Here is an 8,121-nt window from a genome sequence, read left to right as displayed (position 1 = left end):
ACAAGTATCCTCTGCCAAGGATAGATGATCTTTTTGATCAGTTTCAAGGGAAAAGGGTATTCTCAAAGATAGACCTTCGTTCTGGTTATCATCAGTTGAAGGTCAAGGAGGGAGACATACCAAAGACTTCTTTTCGCACTAGATATGGACATTATGAGTTCTTAGTCATGTCTTTTGGATTGACTAATGCCCCAACTGCTTTTATGGATTTGATGAACAGAGTGTTTAAGGATTATTTGGACCAGTTTGTGATCGTCTTCATCAATGATATTCTGGTTTATTCTCAGTCAGAGTCAGAACATGAGCAACATCTGAGGTTGGTTCTACAGAGACTGAGGGAGCACAGATTGTTTGCAAAGTTCAAGAAGTGTGAGTTCTGGTTATCTTAAGTATCTTTCCATGGGCACATTGTCAATAAGGAGGAGATTAAGGTAGATCCAGCCAAGATTGAGGCAATCAAAGATTGGCCCCAAGGCCAAAGAATGCTTCAGAGGTGAGAAGTTTCCTTGGTTTGGCAGGTTATTAGAGACGTTTTGTGGAAGGATTCTCTAAGATTGCTACTTCATTGACTGAGCTGACACGCAAGAGTTAAAAGTTTGTGTGGTCAGACAGGTGTGAGAACAACTTCCAGGAACTATAGCAGAGGTTGATTACAGCTCCAGTTCTGAGTCTTCCAGCAGATCAGGTAAAGTTTGTGATATATTGTGATGCCTCTCATCAGGGTTTGGGTTGTGTTTTGATGCAGTCAGGGAAGGTGATTGCTTATGCCTCACGTCAGCTGAAGGAGTATGAACAGAGATATCCCATTCATGATTTAGAGTTGGCAACTGTGATCTTTGCATTAAAGATATGGAGGGATTACATTTATGGGGAGAAGTGTGAGATTTACACTGACCACGAGAGCCTAAAGTACTTCTTCATGCAGAAAGACTTGAATATGAGACATGCTAGAGTTGGTAAAAGAGTATGACTGTGAGATCTTGTATCATCCAGGAAAGGCCAACGTGGTAACTGATGCTTTAGGCCAGAAGGGTCCGAGATAGATTTATAGTGCGAGATTGATAGCCAAAGAGTTAGCAGAGGATATGACCAGAGCTGGTATAGAGTTGCTGGTGGGCCAGTTGGCCAATATTACGCTACAGTCTACACTGTTGGAGAGAAACAAGGAGGGTCAGTTGGGTGATCCACAACTAACCAAGATCAAAGAGGATGTTTTGGCTGGAGTATCCAGAGATTATACAGTGTCTGATTTGGGCTTGTTGAGATACAAAGGTCAGATATGTGTTCCATTAGACACTGCTATGAGGTGAGAGATTCTAGATGAATCTTATACTACACCTTATTCTTTGCATCTAGGCACCACAAAGATGTATCAGGATTTGAGATCACTGTATTGGTGGCCTGGGATGAAGAGGGATGTAGTAGGGTATGTGGCTAAGTGCTTGTCATGTCAACAAGTCAAGGCTGACCATCAGAGGCCAGTAAGGTTATTGCAGCCCCTAGACATCCCAGAGTGGAAATGGGAAGACATCATGATGGATTTCGTAGTGGGGTTACCCTGGGCTGTTGGTCAACGTGATTCAGTTTGGGTTATTTTGGATCGCTACACCAAGTAAACTCACTTTTTACCAGTGAGGACTACATATACAGTTGAGCAGTATGCAGATCTCTATGTGAGAGAGATCGTGCGCTTCCATGGAGCACCGAGGTCGATCGTGTCAGATCGGGACCCTGCATTCACTTCCAAGTTTTGGGGGAGTTTACAGAAGGCCATGGGAACACAGTTAAAGTTCAGTACTGCTTATCATCCTCAGACAGATGGACAATCTAAGAGGATGATCCAGATATTAGAGGACATGCTGCGAGCATGTGTGCTGGACTTTGGTGGAACCTAGAGTAAGTATCTACCTTTGATAGAGTTTTCCTACAACAACATTTTTCAGTCTACCATTGGGGTGGCACCTTATGAGATGTTGTATGGTAGGAAATGCAAATCTCCCATTCATTGGGATGAGATAGGAGAAAGGAGATACTTGGGTCCTAAAGCAGTTCAGAGGACCAGTGAGGCCATTGAGAAGATTAAAGCTCGGATGCTTGCTTTTCAGAGTAGACAGAAAAGTTATACAGATCCCAAACGCAAGAACGTGGAGTTCCAAGTGGGAGACTATGTCTTCCTTAGAGTCTTGCCATTGAAAAGGGTGAGAAGATTTGGGAAGAAGGGCAAGCTGAGCCCTAGATTTGTAGGTCCATTTGAGATCCTAGAGAGGATTGGTCAAGTGGCCTATAGGTTGGCCTTACCACCAGCATTGTCAGCCATGCATAACGTATTTCATGTTTCAGCTCTTCAGAGGTATGTATCTGATGCGACTCATGTTTTGAGTTACGAAGATCTGAGCTTGAAGCAGATCTCTCCTATGAGGAACAGCCAGTCCACATACTTGACAAAAAGGACAAGGTCCTCAGGAATAAAATGATACCTTTGTTTAAGGTATTATGGAGGAACAGCAGGGTCGAGGAAGCAAATTTTGGAGTTAGATATGCAGAATCAGTATCCCGAGTTGTTCAAGTAAATTTCGATGACAAAATTTCTATAAGGAGGGGATAGTTGTAATGCCCCAAAATCCCTAATGAGGTTTAATGGTCAGTTTAGAAGGTCGGGAGGACCATAATTGATTTATTATGCCATTAAATGATTATATGCATGTTTATTTGAATTATATTATTATATGATGACAAATGCATGCATGTGGGTCCATTTTTCATTGTAAGGGCATTTTGGTAATTTGGCCCGTTGAGGGCATATTTGTATATTTGCATGCATGTTGGTGATTATATATGAGGCCACATTATTATGTGGATTTTTTCTAGCTATTTGACATGAGAAGATTTGTTGAATACTAGTTAGCGGTTTGGTCATAACAGGGATAATTTCGAGGTCGGGGTGAGTCTCGAGGTAATTTGGTGATTAGTACATTACCGGGAATTAAAGGGTAATGGGATATGAATTTATTAGCATTTGAGAATATTGTGAATAATGTGAATTGGAGGACGTTAATTATGATTAACGAGATAGGCAGGAAAGGACGGTTTTACCCTTGGTAGCCCTAAGAGGGAATTTAATGACCTAGGGGTATTTTGGTCATTTGACCAAGGAATTATATCAACCATAGGAAGCTGTAGAAGCTTAAGAAAAACAGAGCATTCTTCTTCTTCTCTCGATCATCATTTCTCCTTCTTCTTCCTTTCAATTTTTGAAGCCCAAATTGAAGATTCAAGCTAGGGAATCAAGCCTTGAGGGTCTAGAATTGTGTTCTACCATTGAAGAGGGGTTAATTCTGAGCTTGAGGTAAGATTCTAGCTATGAAAACTCTGGTTATGCTCTGTTTTCATTTGATTTTCAGTTGGGATTCTTGGATTGGATAGTTGAGAATTCAAGGAAGTTTTTAGCAAAGATTTATTGAGTTTTTATGCCTATGACTTGTAGAATGGGTCTTTGGGTTCATTAGTGAGTTTGGTTGAGGATTGGAATCAATTCATGAAGTTTGGAAAGTGGAGAAGTCGAAGAGGAAAAACCAGGGCTGAATCACCCTGGTTCCAATGCTACAGCACCCAAGGGAGGGCGCTACAGCATTGTCCAGGGCAAGTCAGCCCTGCTTGTAGCGCCTAGGCGCTAGGGGGGCAGCGCTGTAGTGCTACCCTGTTTTTCTAGGGTCCTATTTTGGGTACTTTTGTTGGTTTTTGTCTCGAGGTTTCTACTCCTAAGGCTCGGGATCGAATCTACTAACCGTTTGAGTACAATTCGAGGTCCCGGAAGTGAGGTTTAGATCAAGAACCTTTTATCATTGATTTCATTGATGGAGTTTCATATTTGTTTATGACTAGGTGACCGCTAAGGGATCAAAGGATCGATCGTCCTCAAGGGTCGTTCTTTTATTATTCCACGCTCGAACGAAAGGTAAGAAAACTGCACCTAGTATGTGACATGCTTGCTTATTAATGAAGCATGTTGAGTGCTCTATATGTGAACATTGATTGCATATTAAATGCTTAGCAGTTTTGCTCATCTGTGTATGGCATTGACATATGAGTCAGGAATCGGCAATGGTGTCAGTATTGATTGTGAAGATGTGACATTGACATATGAGTCAATTTCGGTAGTGGTATTGAGCACTGGTCGTATGGTATTGGCTTATGAGTCAAGAACGGTATTAGTGTGTTTAACGCTAGCCAAAAATATTAGATCTAATCGACATAAGCATTATCGTCATAAGCATGAAATGCTTGAGCGACCTTAAGTTCAATGAAAACAAAAGCGCTTGTCTATTCTAAATGCTAGTTACTTAGAGTCGAGGCTAGAAGGTCTAGGTGACTGCATCGTCACACGGCTATGGGTGCAAAGTCCAAGTTCGTGACTTACTCATCAGTTTCTTGTCTAATTCAAGTTTGTGACTCCATAGTCACTCATCTGGTTTAAGTTCGTGACTTACTCCTCAGTCACTTATATGATTAGGGCTATAAGCCCCATCATGATTATTAGAATCTCGATACTATCACATTAGGGCTACACGCCCCAGCATGATTATTAGAATCTCAATATTATTTTATTAGGGAAACAAGCCCAATATGATTATCATAATCATCATTTGATGTTGTATACATGCAGTAATGAGTTTTCTTGCTGAGCCTTGGCTCACGGGTGCTATATGGTGCTGGTAAAGGGAAAGAAAAGCTCACCCAGCCTTGAGTGGAGAGCTTAGGTGGCGATGTGTACATATGCGCCACTTGACCACCACGACCAAGGTGTTTCTCAGGGGAACTAGGGGTTAACCCTATATTTTGCCGCTTAGGTCGACTGTTTGTAATTTTTACACTGTAATGACCATTTTGGATTGTAAATAACTTGTAAATTCTTTTATGGACCCATGTAAAATTTTATGTTTTAAATAAAATATATCCTTTCTTTTTTATTGAGATTTTTCACCTTAGCTTATTAATAACACATGGATGCACGTTTATAACCAAATGACTCATTTAGTGAGTGAAGCACAGTTTAAAGTTCATAGTAACGGTCTTGGAGTAACTAGGGAGTTACACTAGCAATAGAGCTAGCCCAACCCGGTGGTTCATGTTCGACCTTAGATTCGATCAACGTAATAGTACGTTGCTAGTTTAGGCCAATACCTGTCGACCAGCACACAGCGCGCTATTGCCTTCCTTGACTTAAAAGTCAAGCCCTGATCCAAGATTACATGCTTACTTATAGGAAACAGATGTGGGTAGGCACATCCCGACAACTAAGCATATACTCATGGTAATCATACAATCCCATTGAATAACCATTTTCATAATACTAAGCACATTCATATAACGGGGCCACTTGCCCTAACCATAGAATTCACATAACGAACTTAGGCATCTAACAAGAAGCATTTAAAACAATAACCTAACATAACCAATTATGGGGCCCAAGCCCTAATCACATTGATATACAACAGACGGGCCAAGCCCTAATCACATACAACACGTTCTGGGTGCAATTTTCTTACCTTAGATCCAAGCAAGCGGAAATGAGAACGACCCTCAAGCATGATCCCGGTTCCGAGCCCTTAGCAATAGCCTAACACTACAAGAAAAATGCTTTTAATAACACCAAAATGTGTTATCAAAACATACCATAACACTTTTTGATGTGTTAAGACCGACTATGTTATTGTAGGTCAGGGTACTTTACATAACACTTTATCATTGTTATACAGATGTGCTATTATACTGTCAACGATAACACACTTTCTATGTTATTTTAATAAATAGATAAGTGTTTAATTATATTTTTTATAGTCGATTATATAACACATTTCAATACTTATAAATTTGTGTTATACTACACTTTAGTATAACACATTTTTTGTGTTATACTACACTTTAGTATAACACATTATTTGTGTTATATAATGAAGTTTGCATAAAAAATTCTTTACTTATAAAAAGTGTTATTGTAATAGATATTATAACACATTTTTCGTATTATTTTAATATTTAGATGAGTTTAAATTCTCATTATATATTCATTTATATAACACTAATTTATTCTATTATATTTTAAATTTTTTTATATAATTAAAATTAGCTTTCTAATATATACTAGCATTATCAAATAAACTTGATTTTCAAATAACAAATAGTAAACACATTCAAGATTATATTAACAATCTACAAATTAGTTTAAAACATTCAACATTATATTAACAATCCACAAATTAGTTTAAAACATTTAACACTGTCATCAACAACAAAATGTTCTTAAAGTATTCAAGAAGTCTTAAATATTCAACATATAAGCCTTGAATGATGATTTCGGTAAGTCCAACACAGGGTAGTAAACTAATGTGATGTGAGGATTATAGCAAGGACAAAACAAGATACTGAGAAGTAAAATAATGCAGTGTAGACAACCAAGTGAGGAACCCCATCTTTCAATGTATGCCATTGATCATTTGTTGCCAAGTTGAATGCTGGTGAGAATAGAGAAAAGCAAACACCAGCAAAGAAACATATGGATAGTCCAATGAGAGTGCTTTTCCCAAACACATGTAGCAAGAGTTATAATTATTAAATGTGATAGAGAATCTGAGATGTTTGGATTTGAATGTCAGGTGATGAACGTCCAAATATTGTTGTGTAGTATTTTTACAACACAAGATTATCACTTTTCATCTAAATGTGAGAATTTTAATTCATTTTCCATACTAAACATTATTGTCTTTTACAGTGCCATCTATAATGGTACAACTATTTTTCTGCTCATTCTCATTATCCTTAAGTGCACCATCAAACAAAACAATTAAGTAAAAATTGCATCACTCAACAAGCTCGATGATTTTATTTTTAAAAATGAATAAAAACAAGATAATTCTTTGATAACCTTAACATTTAAGGAATGAAACATACCCCTCTTTAGATGAAAAACCTTCAAGCTTTTCTTTATTATCAGCTGCATTAGATGAGTGGATAGTAGAAACAAGGCAAACTGCAACCAAGAAGCAGCCAACGCCAGGGAAAAGGATCTCGACTCTATTAATTTTATTGTCTAAAAAGTAATTCGAGGTTGTTCCTATCACCATTAAAGATCGCAACAGAAGCAAAAAATCCAGTATCTATAAGAGCAACACAGACAAACATCAACATTTAGAAATGGTCAGAGAGAGAGAGAGAATGAAAGAAAGGACCTATAACAATTGTTATGCTTGCAGTGATCACTTCTATGACTGATAAGCCAACAAAAGCCCAAGCATACTGAATTGAGAGATTTCCAAGGCTAAGTACCACCCCTCCTGCCATTGCAAACATCATAGAAGGTCAATCATCCTGCACCAATCACCCTAACATGAATCGAAACCAAATACATACAATACAATACAACTCCATTATGGCAAACAGATGAAATTTTCATTATGCTGTGTTCCTTATCACTGGTCTCTCCAAATACCACCACATTCATCAAAGAGAATAGAGAATGAATGAACTAAACTTTATCTAAATATATGCAAGTGTTGAATATTTGTGTTGACCCAAGATTTGGCCAACTAACACGGAGTCAAAGCGTGATTGATGTGGACGAATGTATAGAGAAGAACACAATGACAAAAGTAAAGAAAACACAGTAATTTATAGTGGTTCGGCCCCAGGATCTGGTAATGACCTACGTTCACTTAGAATGATATTGATATAAGAATCAGAAGGGTGATCAAAGAACCTGGGTTCAATGAGTTTCACTAACCTCTAAAGAACAATACAAGTTTACTTGGAAAATTACTATAGTTTTGAATGACTAAAAAGCAAGAGAGGTCCCTTCCTTTGAGCTATCTCTTGCTATTTATAGGCTCAAGGAGGGTTACAAGAGATTGTTACAGATATTCTTCCCTGAATAATCGGATATCCAAAAGATTGTATGAGATAAATTCGGGATTCATAAAGATCTTCCCATAAATGTTGCCTTGTACGCGGAAGTACCGACCAGACTGGTCGCGGGTAAGACAGGCTTACCCTGCTTCTACTGTGTCTCCTGGTCGATACTCTAGCAGACCCTTCCAGGTATCAGCCACGTGTCCAGCGATTATTTGC

The 8,121-nt window shown here is 38.4% G+C and overlaps 1 pseudogene; it reads right to left on the bottom strand.

The window, feature by feature from the left end:
• Positions 1–6,381: 6,381 nt before the first annotated feature.
• On the bottom strand, positions 6,382–7,425 carry LOC133799772 (ureide permease 1-like; annotated as a pseudogene).
• Positions 7,426–8,121: the final 696 nt, after the last annotated feature.

The sequence above is a fragment of the Humulus lupulus genome, chromosome 9, assembly GCF_963169125.1.
Source record: "Humulus lupulus chromosome 9, drHumLupu1.1, whole genome shotgun sequence".
Classification (NCBI taxonomy): Eukaryota; Viridiplantae; Streptophyta; class Magnoliopsida; order Rosales; family Cannabaceae; genus Humulus; species Humulus lupulus.
Note: the sequence above shows the minus strand (reverse complement) of the source record. Positions and strands in the feature narration are given on the sequence as shown.